The sequence below is a fragment of the Nicotiana attenuata genome, unplaced genomic scaffold, assembly GCF_001879085.1.
Source record: "Nicotiana attenuata strain UT unplaced genomic scaffold, NIATTr2, whole genome shotgun sequence".
NCBI lineage: Eukaryota > Viridiplantae > Streptophyta > Magnoliopsida > Solanales > Solanaceae > Nicotiana > Nicotiana attenuata.
The window spans coordinates 988,145-1,012,588 of NW_017670278.1; the positions used below are offsets into that span (position 1 = coordinate 988,145).

General features: G+C 42.5%; 1 long non-coding RNA gene across 1 annotated transcript; it reads right to left on the minus strand.

Annotated features, from left to right (window-relative positions):
• Nucleotides 1–513: 513 nt before the first annotated feature.
• On the minus strand, nucleotides 514–22,802 carry LOC109237144. Its single transcript, XR_002069604.1, has 3 exons — nucleotides 22,258–22,802; nucleotides 6,790–6,853; nucleotides 514–583 (listed from the first exon to the last, which is right to left on the minus strand). It is a non-coding gene; the product is annotated as an uncharacterized LOC109237144 (long non-coding RNA).
• Nucleotides 22,803–24,444: the final 1,642 nt, after the last annotated feature.

A 24,444-nucleotide genomic window follows, 5' to 3' on the forward strand; every position in this document is an offset into this window, starting at 1 on the left:
TATATATATATATAATGCTACGGCGTGCAGCCCGATCCATCACTATCCTCACAATCTGGCTCTCGGCCTCACTCAGTCATGATCCTCACAAGACACTCGGACAACTCATCACATATCACAGGGACTCAGCCCAAAATATCTTTCATTAATTAAAAACAGAGTGATAAACAGGAATAAACAGTTAAGAGGTATGAATCATGACTGAGATTATATTTTCTATCAAAATAGTGTGAGAATAGTAGTAAAACACCCCAAAGGGTCCAAACAGGTCGGCACAAGGCCCCAAACTTGGCGTACAACCCAAAGTATAGTATCAATCTCTAAAATACGGGATATCATATGATTTCAAATCAAATACGCGACTTAATAGTCACTACGGGACGGACCAAGTCACAATCCCTACCGGTGCCTGCCCACACGCTCATCACCTAGCATGTGCGTCACCTTATTTATCAAAACAATATGAAATACCGGGGTTTCATACCCTCAGGTGTAGATTTACAATCGTTACTTACCTCAAACCGGCCAAAATCCTTATCCGTGATGCCCTTGCCTCTTGACTCTACCTCCAATTGCTCATAATCTAACCAAAACGAAATTTTTATCATCAATATACGCTAAAGGAACAAAGCCCACTTGAAAATAATAAAATTACATAAAGAAAAACCCGAAATTGGCCAAACCCGACCCCCGAGCCTATGTCTCGGAATTCGATAGAAATCACAAAACTAGAATCCTTATTCACTCTCGAGTCTACCCATATAAAATTAATCGAAATCCGACCTCGAATGCCCATTCAAATCCCCAAAAGAATGTCCCAAACTTTCTTCCACTTTTCACCCAATTTTCACCTCAAATCAAAAATTAAATGATGAAATTAAAGGCATAATCATGGGAATTAACCAAAACTAGGTAAGAATCACTTACCCCAAACACACACGCAAGAATCTCTCCAAAAATTGCCTTCTACCGAGCTCCCAATTAAATTTTATGATATGAACTCAAAACCCTCGTTTTTGAACTTTAAATTATGCCCAGGTATTCCTTCTTCACGTTTGCGGGCCACCCATCGCATTCGCGATGAACAAAAACTCTCAAAAGCCATTTCCAAACCCTTATCAAACAGCCTGTCGTATGATGGCCATAACATTTAGTACAAAACTCAAATAGACAAATGGTTTAAATTTTTAAAACTAGACACCAAGATCTACAACTTTCGTGTTTTGGTAATTTCCCAATTCCTTAAGGATTTTGAGATATAAGCTGCCAAAGTCAGACCTATGCAACACAAATTTCTTCTTTATCTTCCCGGACAGTTTGTACTGTACCAGCCATAACTCTTTGTACACAAATCCAAATGCTAAATGGTTTATATTCTGAAAACTAGACGCAAAGGTCTAACACTTTCGTTTTTGGATCATCTTCAAATTCCTTATAGATTGTGAGATATGAGCCTCCAAATTCAGACGTGCGTAACAAAGATTTTTCTTCTTCGCGAACGCGATGAACAAAGTCCCTGAAGCCAAATCCTTCTTCGCGAACGCATGAGGATCCTCACGAACGCGAAGAACAACACCAGACAACTGCATCAGCTATTGCAAAACAGCCCGAAATGATCCGAAACAACCCTGAAACACACCCGAGGCCCCCGGGGCGCCATCCAATCGCATGAACCAGTCCCATATCATAACACGGACCTACTCGAAGCCTCAAATCACCTCAAACCACATCGAAATCATGAATCGCACCCCAATTCAAGCCTTATGAACTTTAGAACTTCAAACTTCTACATTTGATGTCGAAACCTATGAAATCACATCTGATTGACCTTAAATTTTGCACACAAGTCGCAAATGACACTACGGACATGCTCCAACTTTCGGAATTGCATTCCGACCCCGATAGCTAATTTTCAACTGCCGACCGGAAAGTGCCAAAAACTCAATTTCGCCAATCCAAGCCTAATTCTACTCCGGACCTCCGAAAAACATTCCGAACACACTCCTAAGTCCCAAATAATCTAGTGAAGTTATTCGAGCCATAAAAACCACATTCCGAGGTCATTTACCTATAAGTCAACTTCCAGTTGACTTTTCTAACTATAAAGCCAACTTAAGAGACTAAGTGTCTCATTTCTCTCCACAATCACTCTGAACCCGAGCCAACCTTCCCAAACACAACATAAAAGAGCTCAACAATACATAATAAAGCAGAAATAGGGGAAACGGGGCTAAACTCTTAGAACGACCGATCAGGTCGTTATATTCTCCGCCACATAAACATACGTTCGTCCTCGAACGTGCCCAGAGTTGTTCCAAAAACAACCAAAATTGTCGTGTAACCTACCATACACATACCGAGGGTGATCCCACATCACCCTATCTCATATAGGTCCAATAGCACTACATAGTTGAAATTTCGAAATCCAACCTGACCCATAAACCTTAGAACCAAATTTCCACTTCTGAAATAATTTAAAAGAACAAAATTCCACAACTATAAACTCAATAAGTCTGAACACGTTGTATCAAGCCATGTCCGTAATCCAAGATGTAATCACATAATATACCGCATGACTCAATCACTCATAGTGATAACTCCTAATCACAATAGCTACTCAAAACAACCCAATACTGGTACATAACCTCTTATCAAGCAATGCCTCGCTCTAACACTTTCATATACTACCGATGATGAAAGAAACACGTAGAAACTAGGAACCATTCATCCAATCAGACAGTCACGGAGCTCCCCCTTCTCCGACAGGACATATAGCATATTTCTAAGCCAACTTCCGATATCATCCTTCCAACCATGCTGTAGTCAACTCTGGTAGTATTCAATCTAGGCACAACGATCTCTTCTCATCCAAGACGACCACTCTGATCACATGACGTATCAATACAATCCAAAGACATAACTTGTGCAACTCGTGCACTCAATAGCAACATTCCACGAACTCAAATCATAGAAAAGATTCACACGAGAGGACTATCCTACCATTAACAATTACCATCACAACACCATGCTAAGAGCCTGGCACACATATTAAAATCAAAACAACGAATCTGACACCAAGGATATTACCTCCACATAACTCCGCTACAATGCATGATCCCATCCAAATGCTGGTCCACATGAAACCACCATGCTCAAACTCAATAACCATGCGCAATTCGACATCAAGTACTCCAAGTGCATTGCCATAACCACAGGGGAACCGGACGATACCATGCCACACGAATCAGAAAGAATATAACCAATACATCTCAATCCCGTAATACCAATTACTTATCTTACTCAAATCCCGCTATAAAAGCCCAAATAAATCCGCACCATATGTGCATATAACCAACAATCACCACTCCTCGCAACACCGAAGGGTAACTCATAGATCACTCCATAATATGAATAAACTCAATTATAATCGAATGGTACATCCCTTAACAATAGCATTTTGGAGTCAACAATTCCGACCCGGTGCAGAACACACACCTATAGTGGGCCAACCTATAACCCTAAATCAACTCTGGTCACCCACAACAGATAGATACCTCTCCTAAGGTTCACAATGACAGAATCATATCATTTACTAACATCTGACTAGCTTTGCTCGCATCCTCACAGTCCACAACCACAAAATAATCTGTTTATGAGAACTCTCAGTCTTGAAGTTCATGAAGCACACAAATTACCATATCTGATCCCAACTCCACCGCTCGTATATAACACATCCCTAATACTCAATCATTCCATGAGGGATACCCCTATAGTTCTTCCGTGTCACCAAGCAACCTTGAATATCAGCAGTCGATCCAAGAAGAGAGCATCGCAATACCAATGAAGCACCCTCATCGAGCCACCCAATAGTGATATCATCTACCTAGTCATCTGAAACTGCCAATGCTGCCTGAGAATTTTTGACCTTCTTCCAGAACTGAACCGTGACCTCACATATGCAAATCTCAACTCTACGCAACATACCGCATGCGCCATGTTGTCCTATGATAAATATGATAACTGCATGATCCCTTCTGAGCCATAAGTAACAATGTACCCAACTAGCTAAGAACTTTCCATTTGATCCCATTTAGAAGCAAAATCACTATACATCACCTGCACCTCACGCCAGTAGAAAATATACATCTCTAACCGTGGTAGAAACCATCAGGAACTATCTGAATCCCATTTGTACAACACCAAACCGGCAGGACTGAATCCTTATAACTCAACGAAGCTACGCCTGTCACCAAAACCCAAGAGCATTGCTAAGCAACACCTATAAAAACTCATTGCCTCATAAGCAACCAAAGAACTAATCATACCCCTTACCATGCCGATCCGACCTACTACAAAGCTGTCCTATTTATCCAAGTTCCTTCTGACTTACCTTTGAATTGATACTTCTCCTTGCCATAATACCGCAATTCTCATCCTAGACTCACCACACTAGACCCAAGCATAAGACCGTACCGTCAAAGGCTCGTAAGCCCCTGAATACTCTTTCAAATATCCCCAAAAGTACCATATTCAAAATACTTACCAGGAAGAGACTTCCTGCAAATCTAAAGCCATTACCTTCACTTTCCTGATACTGATATGTAGAATCCATGATAATGTAGAAATTCCACAAGTCTTAACACCCTCCAACGTAAATCTCAGTTCTAGCAAAATACACACCTTGAAGATTCCCAATTGTTACGTATAACCTTGAATCCATCAAAACCATTCTCGAGAGTCATCCACTCTACACAAATCTCAATTAAACTGATCAAACAGATCAAATGACCCGACCCCATTTGCACACCAACATACTAGGAAGTAACCACACTTCGAAGCAACCAAGAACATTCTACTCTACACGCACTACACCATTTACAGTTACAACTCAATCATTCAATAAAACCTATCTACCCATGGAGTAAATTACCACCTGTATCCAAAAATTTCCATTACTCGAGTCTCTCAGACTCCACCTCTACAGGTCATAACGGATTCACCAGTATACCTCGAACTGAACCCAATACCTCTCATAATCGTGCAACCAACTTATCATTAGCAGCCTCCCTCACTTGGCTCAAAGCCATAGATCAAAACAATCAAACTCACAATGCCCATACGCTAACACCGCCGCTATATCATAGTGAGATTCAACTAAATCCTTCATAAGCTCATATATAACTCAAACCATTTAACATCTCAAATCATCTGCAATCTTGCATTTACCATTGCAATAGTCGTGCCAACTTCCACAAGCGATCTAATTTCAACTTATAACGTATAGCATTTACTGGTAAAGGAGTACTTGCTATAAAACCACCTAAGGATCACACAACCTCATGACACCCCGTGGGAGATAACCCCACCTGCTTAGCCTCAAATTGATATCATCTCTATACCCCTCCAAAATTCATAGCTGTCACGCAATCACTATACCCTCCTGCATTAAAACACAACCAATGCCTATCCTCGAGGCATCAAGACACGCGATATAAGAACCTGAAGCTGATGTCAGAACTAACACCGGAGTTGTGGTCAAAGCAATCTCGAGCATCTGGAAGCTCTCTCCACACTCGTCTAACCACGTGCCCCAAGAATGCTACTGAACTGAGTTGAAAATTCACACTTGGAGAACTTTGCATAAAGTTTCTCCTCCATCAATCTCTATACTACCCTCCTCAAATGCTGAGAATGCTCCTCTTGGCTACGTGAGTACGCCAGGATGCTATTAATGAATACAATAACGAAGGAGTATAAATACAGTTGGAATATACTATTAATCAAATACATGAACGCTACTGAAGCATTGGTTAGCCTAAAAGACATCACCAAGAACTGATAACACAACAGAAAGATCCGCTTCACTCCACAACTAAACAACATGAGAGGTCTTCCAATACACTCACAACTCAAAGCCATATGCCAACTCGAGATAGAAATCAAACACTCAATAGTTCTTGCCACATTTCCAGCCAATCCTTTTGTCATAATCAAACAATTTGAACACACCTCACCATCGAATCACACTCGCCACATAGTCATCCAGTCACAAAACCCCACCGATAAGGACACTAGCGCACATATAAGTCCCAAATGCACGGCTCACAAAATCGAAATCTCAGAACTCAAGCCATAGAATAAACATAGCCTCATGTCCCCAAGACTAGCCCATCATCAACATGCAAAAATCACATCTAGCACCTCACCATGGAAATCACAAGCCGTCGATGCATAGCTGATACTGAGCGCTCTTGTGTGCATTCGAATACATGAAAGGGATTCAAAGAGTTACGCTTTTGGCTAAATAAATGGATTCGCACGACAAGAATTCAAGAATGTGAGATTTTTCCTAAAGGTTATGCAGCCTCTCAAAGATAAGTACAGATGTCTCTGTACTGATCCGCAAGACTCTACTAAACCTGCTCATGACCGGTGAGTCCTATGTAACCTAGGCTCTGATACCAACTTGTCATGACCCCAAAACTACCCAGGCCGTGATGGCGCCTATCGTGATACTAGGCTAGTCAATCCACTACACATAACATAAGGAACTTTTCCTTTAATTCAATATTAATCGACGATTCATAAAATTACCATTATTAGCATTTCAAGCAAGTAGAGATAAGAAAGACATCTAAACACTGCCCCCCAAAACCCGGAATCATCAATCATGAGCATCAAAAAGGAAATACAAATCTGTATTGTTCCCTTAATACAAACAAGTCTAAGAATGTACATAATGATGAAATAGGAAAGAGAAAGGCGAGGCTGCGGACGCCGTGCAGCTACCTGGCAATCTCCGAAAGGATCCAAAGTGAACAAATCTGCTCTCACTCAGTCTTGGCACCTGAATCTGCACACAAGGTGCAGGGAGTAACGTGAGTACTCCAAGTCAGTAAGTAACAATTATAACTGAAGACTTGAGTGCACTGACGAGCATTTAAAGATCATGTAAAGCCATATAATAAGCACCAGCAAAAATAATTTTAATCGAGTCAGAAATATACATTTCGAATTTTTCATAAAATCTCCAATTTTCCATTTAAAATCTTGTATAAAACATTTGTTCAACGTTTTCATTAGAGGCTTAATGTAAAAAAGAGTGAAAACAGTAGTTTCATAAAAATATCATCCCCTCGGGCACAGTGCCACTTACAAATAAAGCCTCTCGTACGAGCCTCTCAGTCACTCGTGACTCTACTTTCATAAGTCAATGCTCACACTCAGCACTCTCACTAAACAGGTACCATATAACAACGCTGCGGCCCACAGCCCATTCCATATAATAACCACTGCGGCGTGCAGCCCGATCCATAATAGTAACCGCTGCAGCGTGCAGCCCGATCCATAATAGTTGACCGCGCTCACTAGCGGTGTACAGACTCTAGAGGGGCTCGAACAGCCCAAGCGCTATATCACTGCGGCGTGTAGCCCGATCCAATATCTCGCTGCGGCGTGCAGCCCGATCCACATATATCTCGATGCGGCATGCAGCCCGATTATATATATATATATATATATATATATATATATATATATATATATATAATGCTGCAGCGTGCAGCCCGATCCATCACTATCCCCACAATCCGGCTCTCGGCCTCACTCAGTCATCATCCTCATAAGCCACTCGGGCAACTCATTACAAATCACGGGGACTCAGGCCAAAATATCTTTCATTAATTAAAAATAGAGTGATAAAAAGGAATAAAAAATGAAGAGGTATAAATCATGACTGAGATTTTATTTTTTATCAAAACAGTGTGAGAGTAGTAGTAAAACACCCCTGAGGGTCCAAACAGGTTGGCACATGGCCCCAAACATGGCGTACAACCCAAAATATAGTATCAATCTCTAAAATACGGGATATCATATCATTTCAAATCAAATATGCGCCTTAATAGTTGCTACGGGACGGACAAGGTCACAATCCCAACCGGTGCCCGCCCACACGTTCGTCACCTAGCATATGCGTCACCTTATTTATCAAAACAATACGAAATATCGTGGTTTCATACCCTTAGGTCTAGATTTACAATCGTTACTTACCTCAAACCAACCAAAATCCTAATCCGTGAAGCCCTTGCCTCTTGACTCGGCCTCCAATTGCTCTTATTCTAACCAAAACAAAATTCATATCATCAATATACTCTAAAGGAACAAAGCCCACTCGAAAATAATCGAATTACATAAAAAACCGAAATTGGCCAAACCCGACCCCCGGGCCCACGTCTTAGAATTCGATAAAAATAACAAAACTAGAATCCTTATTCCCTCACGAGTCTACCTATATCAAATTCATCGAAATCCGACCTCAAATGCCCATTCAAATCCCAAAAAGAATTTCCCAAACTTTCTTACACATTTCACCCAATTTCCACCTTAAATCACAAATTAAATGATGAATTAAAGGCATAATCATGGGAATTAACCAAAACTAGGTAAGAATCACTTACCCCAAACACCCACACAAGATTTTGAGATATAAGCTGCCAAAGTCAGCCCTGTGCAACACAAATTTCTTCTTCATCTTTCCGGACAGTCTGTAGTGTACCAGCCATAACTCTTTGTACACAAATCCAAATGCTAAATGGTTTACTTTCTGAAAACTAGACATAAAGGGCTACAACTTTAGTTTTGGGATCATCTTCAAATTCCATATAGATTGTGAGATATGAGCCTCCAAATTCAGACATGCGTAACAGAGATTTTTCTTCTTCGCGAACGCGATGAACAAAGTCCCTGAAGCCAAATCCTTCTTCGCGAACGCGAAGAACAACACCAGACACCAGCATCAGCTATTGCAAAATAGCCTGAAATGATCCGAAACAACCTTGAAACACACCCGAGGCCCTCGGGGCCCTGTCCAATCACACAAACTAGTCCCATAACATAACTCGGACCTGCTCGAAGCCTCAAATCACCTCAAACCACATCGAAATCATGAATCGCACCCCAATTTAAGCCTAATGAACTTTAGAACTTCAAACTTCTACATTTGATGTCGAAACCTATCAAATCATGTCTGATTGGCCTCAAATTTTGCACACAAGTTGAAAATGATACTACGGACCTGCTCGAACTTTCAAAATTCCATTCCTACCCTGATAATTAATTTTCCACTGTCAACCGAAAAGCACGAAAAACTCAATTTTGCCAATTCAAGCCTAATTCTACTCCGGACCTCCGAAAAACCTTCCGAACACACTCCTAAGTGCCAAATCACCTAATGAAGCTATCCGAGCCATAAAAACCACATTCCGAGGTCATTTACCTATAAGTCAACTTTCGGTTGACTTTTCTAACTATAAGCCAACTTAAGAGACTAAGTGTCTCAATTCTCTCCACAATCACTCCGAACCCGAGCCAACCATCCCAGCACAATATAAAAGAGTTGAGCAACACGTAATAAAGCATAAATAGGGGAAACAGGGCTAAACAATCGGAACGACGATCGGGTCGTTACACTAGAGGCCGAGGCCGGGGGAGGGCACCGGCCTGAGGTAGGGGACGAGGGCTTCCAAAAGCTGCCCAAGTAGCAACACCAGCGAATTTAGTGGAGGATCCCATCATGAAGCAGCAAGGCGAGGTGCCTATTCCAGAGCCAGCCCCGGTAGATTTCATGACGGCACTGGGCTTTCAGAAGGTCATGGGCCATATGCCGCAGTTCATGGATTCTATGACTCAGGCTGGTTTATTTCCAGCAGCCCCGTCCACATCCCAGGCGGAAAGGGGAGTACAGATCCCTACTGCTTAGGCTCGTGGGCATGCAACTACACTGACACCAGGTACACTACCCGCGAAAGGAGCCCAGCCAGTTGCAGCAGCTGTACCTAGGCTTAGACCAGCTGGGATCGGCGAGCCGCAGAAGCTCTTTGACAGATGGACTTGGCTACACCCTTCTGTCTTCGGAGGTGAGCGACATGAGGACCCCCAGGACTTCATTGATAGGTCAAGGTACAGACTACACAACATGAGGATATTAGAGTCGCATGGGGTGGATTTCACTACTTTCCAATTGGATGGCAGGCCCCGCAGATGGTGGCAGTCATATCTTCTCGGCAGGCCAATGGGCTTTCCTCCCATGACTTGGCACCAGTTTACACGGCTTTTATTGGACAAGTATATTCCACCCTCTCAAAAAGAAGAGTTGCGGTGTTAGTTTGAGCAGCTCGAGCAGGGTCAGATGTCTGTGACCAATTATGAGGCGAGTTTTTCTGAGTTTTCTCGCCATGCACTTATGATACTTCCTACAGACGCAAGGAGAGTGCGGAGATTTGTTGCACGGTTCTACCCCGGCATTCGGGCTAGCATGGCCCGAGAGGTTGAGATGGGTACTGATTATCAGCTAGTGGTGGAGATTGCTCGGAGGATTGAGGGCTATCGCTAAAAGGGTAGAGAGCATATGCAGCAGAACAAGAGGACCCAATTCTCTGGAGAGCTTAGAGGTGCCCCGACCAGGGGCAGAGATCAGTTTGGGAGGGGTCAGCCTAGCGCTCCCACATATCAAGCACTACCACCATCTCCTCGGGGTACTCCAGCGCGACCCTATTTCAGCGCTATGTCAGAGAGTTCTTCCCACCCACCAGTTCATCAGGGTTCTTGCAGTGCCTATTTCAGTGACATGCCAGAAAGTTCATAGCGCCCAACAGCCATTCAGGGTCCTTCAGGCCATCAGGGTCAGACTTCGGGACAGCAATCTATGGTACCAAGGGGTTGTTAGGAGTGTGGAGATTCGGGTCCCATAAAGAGGACCTGCCCCAGACTTCACGGCAAGGTAGTACAGCAGGGTCATCACCCCATGATTACAGCACTAGCCGCTCAACCGCCCAGAGGTAAGGAATAGTCTGGTAGGGGTTGTCCTAGAGGTCGAGGCCAGGCAGGGGGAGGTCAGCCAGCTATTGTTCAGTCAGGTGGAGGCTAGTCAGCCGACGCTCCAGCTAGATTCTATGCTTTTCCGTCCAGAACAGATGTAGTGGCCTCAGATGCCGTGATCACATGTATTATTTATGTCTGCGGTAGGGATGCTTTGGTGTTATTTGTTCGAAGGTCTACTTATTCATATGTGTCATCTCTGTTTGCTCATTTTCTAGATATTCCTCGTGAGTCCTTGGGTACTCCTGTTTATGTGTCCACTCCTGTGGGCAATTCTGAGGTTCTGGGTCGAATCTACCGGTCGTGTGTGGTCACATTCTTTGGTTACGAGATTAGAGTGGACCTCTTGTTACTTGATGACCGACTTTGAGATCATCCTAGGCATGGACTGGTAATCCCCATATCACGCCATCCTTGATTGCCATGCCAAGACTTCTACCTTAGCAATGCCAGCGTTTCTAAGATTGGAGTGGAACGGTTCCTATGTTAGTTCATCTAGTTAGGTTATCTCTTTTCTGAAGGCTCGACATATGGTCTAGAAGGCTTGTTTGTCTTATCTAGCTTATGTTTGGGACACCACCACAAAGTCTCCGACGATTGATTCAGTACCAGTACTTTGGGAATTCGCCGATGTGTTCCCTTCTGACCTTCCAGGCATACCGTCGGATCGTGATATTGATTTCTGTATTGATTTGGCTCCAGGTACCCAGCCTATATCTACCCCACCGTACCGTATGGCTCCGAAAGAGTTGAAGGAGATGAAGGAGCAACTTGAGAAGTTGTTAGCAAAGGGGTTTATGAGACCAAGTGTATCACCTTGGGGTTCATCAGTGCTATTCGTGAAGAAGACTGATGGGACTATGCAGATGTGCATTGACTATCACTAGTTGAGCAAAGTTACCATCAAGAACAAGTACCCGTTATCGCGTATAGATGATTTGTTTGACCAGTTCCAGGGCGCTTGTGTGTTTTCTAAGATCGACAAGAGATCGGGGTACCATCATTTGAAGATTCAGAACTCAGATGTTCCTAGACTGCCTTCCGTACTAGATATGGCCATTATGAGTTTCTAGTATTATCCTTTGACTTGACTAATGCTCTAGAGGCGTTTATGGATTTGATGAACCGGGTGTTCAGACCTTATATTGATTCCTTTATTATTGTCTTCATTGATGACATCTTGATTTACTTGCGTAGCCTGGGGGAGCACGAGCAACATTTGAGAGTATTGCTTCAGAGTTGTGCGAGCAGATACTATATGCAAGGTTCTCCAAGTGCGAGTTTTGGCTAGAGTCTGTGGCATTCTTGGGGCATGTCGTATTAGGCGAGGGTATAAAGGTGGATTGCAAGAAGATCGAGGCAGTTCAGAGTTGGCCACGTCCCACTTTAGTGACTGAGATCAGGAGTTTCCTGGGGTTAGCAGGTTATTATCGCCAGTTTGTGCAGGGGTTTTCATCCATTGCAGCACCTTTGACTTGATTGACCCAGAAGGGTGTTCCATTCCATTGGTCCGATGATTGTGAGGCGAGCTTTCAGAAGCTCAAGACAGCTTTAACTACCACACGGGTTGTAGTGTTGCCTTCCTGTTCTGGGATATATAAGGTGTATTGGTGATGCTTCACGCGTTGGCTTGGGTTGTGTATTGATGCAGGAGGGGCGAGTTATTGCATATGCTTCATGTCAGCTGAAGATTCAAGAGAAGAATTACCCCGTGCACGACCCAGAGTTAGCTACGATTGTTCATGCTCTTAACATATGGAGGCATTATCCGTATGGGGTGTTATGTGAGGTTTATACTGATCATTGCAGCCTACAACATTTGTTCAAGCAAAGGGATCTCTATTTGAGGCAGCGTAGGTGGCTTGAGCTACTGAAGGATTATGACATCACCATCCTTTATCATCCGGGCAAGGCAAATGTGGTCGCAAATGCCTTAAGCACGAAGGCAGAGAGCATGGGTAGCTTGGCATTCATTTCAGTAGAGGATAGGCCACTAGCTTTGGACATTCAGCCCTTGGCTAACAGAGTTGTGAGGTTGACATTTCAGAGCCCAGCCGAGTTCTTGCATGTGTTGTTGCCCAGTCTTCATCATTGGGGCAGATCATGGTTCAGCAGTTTGATAATCCGCATTTGGAACTTCTCAGAGAGACGGTACTAGAGGGTGGTGTCAAGGAGGTTTCTATTGGCGAGGATGGTGTTCTGTGACTTCAGGATCGCCTATATGTTCCTAATGTCAATGGCTTGAGAGAGAGCATTCTGGAGGAGGCACATAGTTCTCGGTGTTCTATTCATCTAGGTGCTATGATGATGTATCATGACCTGAGACACCATTACTGGTGGCGGCAGATGAAGAAATACATAGTTGAGTATGTGGCCAGGTGCTTGAATTACTAGAAGGTTAAGTATGAGCACCAGAGGTCAGGTGGCCTACTTCAGCAAATGAGTATACCCGAGTGGAAATGGGAGCGCATTACTATGGACTTCGTAGTTAGGTCGCCGCGGTTCTTGTAGAAGTTTGATGCAGTTTGGGTTATTGTCAACAGGTTGACCAAGTCGGCACACTTTATTTCGGTTGTGACTACATATACTTCAGAGAAGTTGGCCTAGATTTATATTAGAGAGATAATTCGATTGCGCGGTGTGCTTGTTTCCATCATATTAGATAGAGGCCCTCAGTTTACTTCATATTTCTGGAGAGCCGTACAAAGTGAGTTTGGGACCCTTGTAGAGCTTAGCACAACATTTCATCCATAGATCGACGGGCAGTTAGAGCGGACAGTTTAAATATTGGAGGACATACTAAGACTATGTGTGATTGAATTTGGGGGACAATGGGATCAGTTCTTGCCTTTGGCCGAGTTTGCTTAGAATAACAGTTATCAGTCCATCATCGAGATGGCTTCATTTGAGGCTTTATATGGTCGGCGATGTCGTTCTCCCATCGGGTGGTTTGAGCCCGGCGAGGCTAAGTTATACGGTACTGATTTGGTATAGGATGCCTTGGAAAAGGTAAAGTTGATCCAGGAGCGACTTCGCACGGCACAGTCCAGACAGAAGAGCTACGCGGATCAGAAGGCACGTGATGTATCATTCATGGTAGCAAGAAGGTTCTCTTGAAAGTCTCGCCGATGAAGGGTATTATGAGATTCAGAAAGAATGGAAAGTTAAGCCCAAGGTTTATAGGCCCATTTGAGGTGTTTAGGCGAGTGGGGGAGTATGAGCTTGCTTTACCTCCGAGCCTATCAGGGGTTCATCCAGTTTTTACGTGTCTATGCTCCGGAGATATCACGCCGACATGTCTCATACGTTAGACTTCAGTACTATTCAGCTAGATGAGAGGTTGGGTTATGAGGAGGAGCCAGTTGCTATTGTTTCTAGAAAGGATCACTAGTTGAGATCCAAGAGGATTTCTGCGGTAAAGGTTTAGTGAAGGGGCCAATCGATCGAGGAGGCGACCTAGGAGTCCGAGGAGGACATGCAAAGCAGATATCCACACTTATTCAACACTTTAGGTGTGAATCTAAACCCGTTCGAGGACGAGCATTTGATTAAGAGGTGGAGAATGTAATGACCCGACTGGTCGTTTTGCTTTCTAGAACCCTATTCCCCTAAATAAGACTTCCCAAACTTGCTTTTACTGATTTATGACTTGCGGGGATGGTTGGTTCGGGATTTGGAAGAGTTTGCATTGAAATCGGAACACTGGGCTCCTTAAGGTTGGCTTAAAAGGCCAAGTTTGACTTTGGTCAACATTTTGAGTAAACAACCACGAAATCGGGATTTAAAAGTCCCAATAGGTTGGTATGATGATTTCGGACTTGGGCGTATGTTCGAATCGGGTTTTGGATGACCCGGGAGCGTTTTGACGCCTAATAGTGAAAGTTGGTTCTTGAAAGTTTGTAGAAGTTCTTTAAATTTGTTTCGAAGTGGGTTTTGGTGATATCAAGGTCCAAACGGAATTCCAAGACTGGGAATTATTCGTAATGTGATTACGACTTGCACGCAAAATTTGGTGTCATTCCGAGTAGTATAAGTACGTTTCCGCGCATTGGAAGTAAATTGAAGAACTTGAAGTCCTTAAGTTTTATTCAATTGGTTTTAGGGCGTGATTCTTAGTTTTAATGTTGTTTTGGGCTTTCCAAGAGTTCGAGTGAGTCCGTTTTATGATTCCAAACTTAATGGTATGTTCAAGCGGGGCCCCGAGTGCCAATCGGACGAGGCTCGGACCAAGTTGAGAATTTGGAACCATAGCTGAGTGCACTAGATCTGTCATAACCGCACCTGTGGTTGGTCAGCCGCAAGAGCGAGCCAAAGTGCGCTGAAGCGGTCAAGGAGGGGCAGGCTAGGCTTCGTAGGTGCAGCCCTTCTTACGCAGAAGCAAGACCACAGATGCGGCCCTCTAACCTAGCCATTTTTCACAGAAGCGGACACTTGTCCACACTGCGAGAAAGCTGGAGGCAGTGCACTTGATTTGATACGGGACTTAGGCATTTTTAACTCATTTTCACTCCATTGTTGGGCGATTTTTGGAGCTTCTTGAGAGGGATTTTCATCTATCTTTTGGAGGTAAGTAATTTATACCATATGTGAGTTAAATACTTAGATTATGGGTTGATTAACATGTAAAACTTAGTGAAGATCATGGGTTTAGAGGAAAAATCTAGGGTTTTGATAATAATTTGAGTTTTACCACAAAAATGGTTATGGAACTTAGTGAAAATCATATACTTATGTTTCTAAGGTTATGGGTAACAATTTCCTTCGAAAATTTCCAGAATCCGGGCACGTGGGCCCGTGGATGAATTTTAGTAATCTTGCCTTTGGGGTTGCATAATCACTTTAATAGTTAGAATATGAACTTTTGAACTTATAATGATTGATTTTTACACTATGTGAATAGTTTTGGATTGTTCGGCTCCGATTTGAGGGTTTGAGTGCATTCTTGAATTTGGAAGTAGGCTTTGAGGATAGGTAAGTCTCTTTCTAACCTTGTAAGAGGGAAATTTATCCATAGGTGAACTTAATTAATGTGTGATTATTTGTGGGGGCTACGTACGCACGAAGTGCTGAGAGTTCGTACATAGCTACTATTTCTTCTATGTCTGGGTAGTTTTAGGTTTACATCATGCTCTGGGGACACTATTATTTGATTATACGTGCTAATTTAAACAATTGGGATTAAGTTGAGGATTTCTAATAATTTAAAGGCTTCAAGTTGAACTGTCTTCATTTCTAAAAAGAATCAAGAAAGGACTATGATTTCAATGATAAAATTATACTTGACCACGTCGCACGCACGATCTGCAAGCAAGGTATTTTCTTAAATTTATGTTTGATCGCGTCGCATGTATGATTCGCTAGCGGGGTGAATAGATGCATCTATGGTTCGCGCCGTTCGACCCTCGGCAGCGCATAATTTACATTTATGTTGGATTGAGCTGAATGTCCTCGATAGTATTTGTGTGTGACAATAGAACTGGGGCTCTTTATAGTTTGTATAATTTGCTACTTGACAGGCCACTTGTTTTAACTGAAGAAAGTGCCTTGAGTTCTTAAATATAATGGAAGGATTTTCCAGTTATTATTCTTGTTCTGAGCTTATTGATATCCACATACATTATGATTTAAATTTGGAACTTTATATTATTGTATTGTTGGCCTTAGTAAGTGTTGGAGTCGACCCCTCGTCACTACTTCTTCGAGGTTAGACAAGATACTTAGTGCTTGTGATGACCCAAAAGGTCATCTTTTGTTTTAGAATCCGTCTCTGTGTTTTGGGGCTTTGAAAACCTCCTTTTATATCTTCTTGATTTGCGTGCGCAGTCCGGGCCCTATAACGGAAAGCTGTTGTGCGAAAATTTAAAGAACAATGATTTTTGGCCGACTTGGCTAGACATGCACCAGCTTTTGTTTCTACTGTTTATGAGAACGTTCGCCAGTTTATTGAGGGGCACAATCCCAGCATTAGGTCTAGTATGACTTGGGAGTTGGAGATGGATATTTCTTATCAGCAGGTGGTGAGCATTGCTAGGAGCGTAGAGGGTATGCATGCTCGGGACAGAGAGGAGAGGGAGGCCAAGAGGTCTCGAGAGTCGGGCCATTATTCTAGTGCTCGTGCCCCAACTTCAGCTCGTCATGGTAGGGGCTATATGAGTCGCCCTGTTCATTCAGCTCTTCCAGCAGCCAGTGGTATTCCAGCTCCTCCTAGACCTCAGGAGCCTTATTATGCACCACCAGTATCTAGTGCGCCTCCTACATGGGGTGCTTCTAGTTGTCAGTCCAACAGACCTGACCCGAGCCAGTCACAGCCGCCACATCCTCCAAGAGCTTGTTTTGACTATGGTGACACACGCCATATGGTGAGGGATTGCCCCACACTTAGGGGCGCACCTCCACAGACTTCTCGGCCACAGTGTGCCCCGCAGGGTTCTCAGGCTATGATCACAGCACCAGCTGCCACCCCACCTACACAACCAGCTAAAGGTGGAGGTCGGGGAGGTAGAGGTCATCCTAGAGGGGGAGGCTAGGCCAGATACTATGCCCTTCCTGCCCGTACTGATGTTGTCACATCCGATTCTGTCATCATATGTACTATCCTGGTCTGCCACAGAAATGTATCGGTTCTATTCGATCCAGGCTCCACTTATTCTTATGTGTCCTCTTATTTTGCACCGTATTTGGCCGTATCTCGGGATTCCTTGAGTTCTCATATTTATGTTTCTACTCTTGTTGGAGATTCTCTTGTTGTGGACTGCGTTTATCGGTCGTGTTTGATTGCTCTTAGTGTTTTTGAGACCAGAGCCGATTTGTTATTGCTCAGCGTGGTAGACTTTGATGTTATTCTGGTCATGGACTGGTTGTCACCCCATTATGCTATTCTTGATTGTCATGCGAAAATCGTGACGCTGGCTATGCCAGGTATACCGCGAGTAGAGTGGATGGTTACCTTAGATCATACTTCCATTAGAGTTATTTCATTCCTTAAGGCTCAATGTATGGTTGAGAAGGGTTGTGACGTGTATCTAGCTTATGTGAGAGATGTCAGTATTTATACCCCTACAGTTGATTCAGTCCCAGTAGTACGGGATTTCTCTGATGTGTTTCCAGCTGACCTTCCGGGCATGCCGCGCGATAGAGATATTGATTTTGGAATTGATACGTTGCTGGGCACTCATCCCATTTCTATTCCTCCGTACCGTATGGCTCCTCCTGAGTTGAAGGAGTTGAAGGAGCAATTACAGGAATTGCTTAATAAGGGTTTCATTCGGCCTAGTGTATCACCTTGGGGTGCTTCTGTCTGGTTTGTGAAGAGGAAGGATGGTTCTATGCGTATGTGTATTGATTATCCCTATTTTAACAAGGTTATAGTGAAGAAACGTTATCATTTGCCTCGTATTGATGACCTGTTTGATCAGTTACAGGGTGCTCGTGTGTTTTCTAAGATTGACTTGCATTCAGGCTATCATCAGTTGAAGATTTGGGAGCCGGATATCCTGAAAGACTGCCTTCAGGACTTGGTATGGTCATTACGAGTTCCTTGTTATGTCATTTGGGCTCACCAATGCCCCAGCAACCTTCATGCATTTGATGCACAGTGTATTCCAGACATATCTTGATTCATTCGTCATTGTCTTTATTAACGACATTCTGGTATATTCCCGGAGTCGGGAAGATCATGAGCAGCACCTGAGGACAGTGCTTCAGACTTTGAGGGAAAAGAAGTTATATGCCAAGTTCTCGAAATGTGAGTTTTGGTTGGATTCTGTGGCATTCTTGGGTCACGTGGTATCTAGTAAGGAAATAAAGGTGGATCCAAAGAAAGTGGAAACAGTGCAGAGTTGGCCCATACCATCCTCAACAACAGAGATCCATAGTTTTCTTGGCTTGGCGAGTTATTACCATCGATTTGTTTAGGGATTTTCATCTATTGCAGCACCTATGACCAAGCTGACCCAGAAGGGTGGTCCGTTCCAGTGGACGGAAGAGTGTGAGGAGAGCTTCCAGAAGCTCAAGACATCTTTGACTACAGCCCTAGTTTTGATATACGGTTCGGGGTCTTATACTGTCTATTGTGATGCCTCGAGGATTGGCCTTGGAGCGGTATTGATGCAGGACGATAGGGTGATTACCAACGCGTCCGGTCAATTGAAGGTTCATGAGAAGAATTTTCATATCCACGATCTTGAGTTAGCTGCTATTGTTCACGCCTTGAAGATCTGGCGTCATTATTTGTACGATGTGCCTTGTTAGATTTATACTGATCACCGGAGTTTGCAGCATTTGTTCAAGCAAAAAGACCATAATTTGCACTAGAGGAGGTGGTTAGAGCTGCTGAAGGACTATGATATCACTATTTTGTATCACCCGGGCAACGCCAATGTAGTGGTCGATGCCTTGAGTCGTCGGGCGGAGAGTTTGGGGAGTTTGGCTTATTTACTAGCAGCGGAGAGGCCCATAGCGATGGATGTTCAGGCCTTAGCCCGCCAGTTTGTGAGATTGGATCTTTCGGAGCCTAGTCGAGTCCTTGCTTGTGTGGTTTCTCGGTCTTCCTTGTTTGATCGTACCCGGGAGCGCCAGTTTGATGACCCTCATTTGCTTGTCCTCAAGGACAAGGTTCTGCAAGGAGATGCCAGAGACGTGACTATTGGTAATGACGGGGTATTGAGGATGCAGGGTCGGGTTTGTGTACCCAATGTTGATGGGCTTCGGGAGTTGATTCAAGAGGAGGCCCATAGTTTGCAGTATTCCATTCATCCGGGTGCCGCGAAGATGTATCAGGATTTGAGACAGCACTATTTGTGGAGGCGGATGAAGAAAGATATAGTTGGGTTTGTAGCTCGGCGACTCAATTGTCAGCAAGTAAAGTATGAGCACTAGAGACCGGGTGGATTGCTTCAGCAGATAGTTTGGCTTATTTACCAGCAGCGGAGAGGCCCATAGAGATGGATGTTCAGTTCTTAGCCCGCCAGTTTGTGAGATTGGATCTTTCGGAGCCCAGTTGGGTCCTTGCTTGTGTGTTTTCTCGGTCTTCCTTGTTTGATCGTATCTGGGAGCGCCAGTTTGATGACCCTCATTTGCTTGTCCTCAAGGACAAGGTTCTGAGAGGAGATTCCAGAGATGTGATTATTGGTGATGACGGGGTATTGAGGATGCATGGTTGGGTTTGTGTACCCAATGTTGATGGGATTCGGGAGTTGATTCTAGAGGAGGCCCATAGTTCGCGGTATTCCATTCATCCGGGTGCCGCGAAGATGTATCAGGATTTGAGGCAGCACTATTGGTGGAGGCGGATGAAGAAAGGTATAGTTGGGTTTTGCACGACCCCGGTTCGCCCTCCGTGAACCATCGTGAGGGCACCTAGTCTCTATGACTAGGTAAGCCTAACAATGCGGAATATAAACAATAATTGCGAAAGAGATAATTAAAAACCAAAATAGTAAAATGAAACAGTCTTTAAGGTACCGCTCGGCACATACAATAACAACTCTCGAAGTTAATAACAATTCCCAAAATCCGGAATCTCACGAATCACAAGCTATGAGATACATAAGAAGCTCTAACTCCGGAAATGTCTAAACAAAGGAAAATTTTTGAAGGGCTATACTTATTACAGAAAGATAGAAAGGGACTCCTCGGTCTGCGGACGCGGTAGATATACCTCGAAGTCTCTACAGACGCACCTCGCCTCAAGGATGATAAGACAGAATGGAAGTACCTGGATCTCCACAACAAAAATGTGCAGAAAAGTAGCATGAGCACACCACAGCGGTGCCCAGTAAGTTCAAGACTAACCTCGGTGGGGTAGTGAAGAGGAATAGTCAAGACACCTACCGATCCATAAACTGTACAAATATAGGAACAACGGAACATGATGTATATACATAAAAGCTACACGAGATGGTTAATAATACTACAATCACAATAAGGAAAGAAAAACAACAAGTAACTGTCACACCTCCTTTTTACACACCCGAAGGTAGTACAAGGAAGTTTTTCCAATTTAAGTGACATTATTCGAAATGAGATTATTTATTTATCAGAGTCGCCACTTGGGATAGTTTATTTGGTGTCCCAAGTCACCGGTTTGTTTTGAATCCCAAATCGAGGAAAATTCGACTTTCCTTTTGAAGTCTGCGAACCAGAAATTCTGAATAAGAAATTCTGTTAACCCGAGGGAAGGTGTTAGGCACCCCCGGATTCCTTGGTTCTAGCACGGTCGCTTAAACTATTATAATTGGCCTATTATCTGATTTTAATACATGTTTTAGCCTACGATATATTTTAGACTTATTTAACCGCTTCTATTAATTTTTTAGGTGAATTGCAACGTCATTTAAAATATGTCTTGAACCACGTCACATAAATGCACCCACGGCTCTTGACATATTTTATCTAACATTGTTGGGATTTGGATTTGGGTCACATAAATGCACACCCGAGTTTAGGAAGGTAAATTATTAAACAAGCGCGCCTAAAGCAACTACGCATTCTTAAGTTTGCGAGGGCCATGGAAAATTCAACTAATGGCACCTCGATTTCTAAAAAAGTTAAAATTGATTAAGTGAGGGCCATGAGTTTTGGAATTTTATTTGGCATGGCACGCCTCAAATTATTCCAAAAGGCTTCACTCAACTAAAACAAACTACGAATGTTCATAGTTAATTATTTCCTAAACTAATTTGAGATTGTTGTAAGGCCAAGGTTATGAAAATTATTGTAGAAAAAGGATATAGATTCTTTATAGAAAGATGAACTAGTTTATGAATTTTATTAACTCTTGGCCCACTAGACTTGAATTAACTACATTCAAATGGCCCAAAAGGAATCCTCGTGCTTCAACCACACTACACGGTCCAATTGCTAATTTAACACAGAAGGCTTCAAATGATGCTCGAGTAATCCATCTACTAATTGAGTGCATAAAGGACTTTAATGATCATGCCGAACAAAATAAGGAAAGAAACGCTCATATAAGGCTAAGATGAGAATTTAAAGCTAAATAAAAGGCTTATATAATTGAACAACTGACGAAAGCAAAAGTTCAAACACAAACTTCAACACTGCCCAAAAAACATTGTATTCCAGTCATATAGCACCTAAGCAAATTATGTGCATGAGACAACTTCATCAAATGTTTACATGTTAAAGAAAAGGAAGGAAACATTTCTGTGCAGAACCTTTCGCCGGTATCAACATACTTCCAATTCAAACACAAAGCGTTATGACAGTATCTAGATCCGACTTTATACTCAAATAGATATGACATGCAATCAATAACAGGGATCACTAGTTCAATAGAGAACAACTTGTAATTTCCGAAATCCATTCTTCATAACACGAGTGATCCAAATCAGTTTACAAAGTCAAAATCAAGAAGAGTACCTTGCTGCAATAGAATAAAGAAAAGTGGTGGTCGGAAATAAATCTAGAGCCCAGCAAAGAAGTGAATCGGCAGCGCTTGGCAGTAATTTAAGAGCTCAATCCCTCTCGGTAGCCCAGAGATTAACCCACAAATTAATAGAAAACCATAAGCTCTAAAACGGCCAGAAATTTGAGATTAAACACTTCACTTCCAATCAACATTCAAACACGGTTTGTTTTCCTTTCTTCAATGAGAATTTTTCCAAGTCTTTGCTATTTCAGTTTTCTTCCCTTCTTTTTATATTGCTGAGGATTTTTCTTTTCCACTTTTTAAGCCATTTAGGCGTGTGGGTGATTACAGAGCTGGGGAAACAGCTATGAAGGAAGGAGAAGGTTTTATTTTTTGGCCTGAGATTTGGAGAAATAGATGAAGCAAGAAGAAAAAGATCAGGTGCGGTGCGCCGCTGCTCAATTTTTCAGAGAAGGGGATCTCCGGATATTTTCTAGGTCTTCCAAAGTATAAGTGTATTTAGGGATTAGGTACTATTATATAGTGTAGCGATTAGGTTAGGGGTATGGGTCTTGGAATTATGGGCTTGAGAATTATGGGCTAGGTATAAAATTTTGGGTTTAATTTGGCTACAAAAATTAGCTCAATATCCAATCAAACCTTTTCTTCAAATTCCTTTTCTTATTTTTTTCCTTTTTCTTTTTAATTAAAAATCTTAAAATTAAAATCCTAGGTTATCTAAAAATGTGAAATTAAAATAATTAACTAATTATAAAAATTATAAAAGCTACTTAATCCTAAATTAAAAGAGAAAAAATCAACAAAAGGAAAAAGTGTAAAGATGGAGCAATTTTTTATGATTTTCAATTTTTTTTATAAAACAAGTAACTACCGATTGATCCTAAAAATGTAAAAATAAAGCCTAAATGTCATGCGTGATATTTTTGGTATTTTTCATGATTTAAATAAAACATAAACATGCGCAAAAATGCAAACAATTAAAAATTCTACAAAAATTCCTAAAATGACAAATAATTAACAAAAAATCTATTTTCTTGAGATTTTATAGGAGTATTTCATATAAGGCAAAAATCACGTGCTTAAAGTAACAGCGGAAATACAAAAATAATGACATAGAAGAACGAATGAAAACACAAACCCGAATCCTAAATTCATAATACAGTAAATGTAAGCAATAACTCATGTCCTACGACAGTGTCCACATCAGGTCTTATCCAACAATTTCCATGAAGTACCAAATCTCGAACAATTTACAGCTCACGAGCCCCAGTATCTGAAATCTAACACTTGGCATCCTGTGTCCCCATCAACCTCATGGTCATGTTGACAACTCACTTGCTAACTAGAGCCACTCTCACATATATAACAAGTGAACGAGGGTATACATCTATACTCAGCAAAATCAGGAGGACTTCACATCTAATAAGAGTGTTCAACTACGTGTATGCTTGTGCAAGTGCTTTAACATAGTTCCTACCAGCTAATAAGCGTAAGGAAAAGAACGGACAGCACGTAAGATGTTTCCTCACAATTTCCACGAGATAAAGCTCATACAGGTAAGCGTACCACAACACAATATTAAACAACAAGAATGCCCCCAGGCCATCACAAATCATCACAATCAATCCCTGACATAGCCCACCTTATCTCGCCACGTGTGCAAATAATAACATACTAAGTGCCCGCTTTGTTCCACCACACGTGCATCATAATGTTCCCACCTTGTCTCGCCACATGCGCAACCCACATATCAGCATATATATATATATATATACATATCCCGCCTTATCACGCCATCAATAGTAGCAATAGCACAGCAGAAACCTCGTGCAACCCCATAATAACAGCCGCATGGAAGAAACCTCGTGCATCACAATATCAGCAACCGTACGGCAGAAACGTCGTGCATCACAATTTTAACAACCGCACGGCAGAGACTCGTGCATCACAATATCAACAACCGCATGGAAGAATCCTCGTGCACCACCACAGCAAGTACAACAACAACAATGACAACATACACAAGAACACGACGAGTAATTCAACTCAGGAACTTTCGATCACAAGGAGACGGTAAAACTAGCTCACAAGGAATAACCACAATAGAGAAATACTAAGCGTGATAAGAACAGCTCAACAAGAGAGAAAATAATATGAAGCAACGATCCCACAATAGC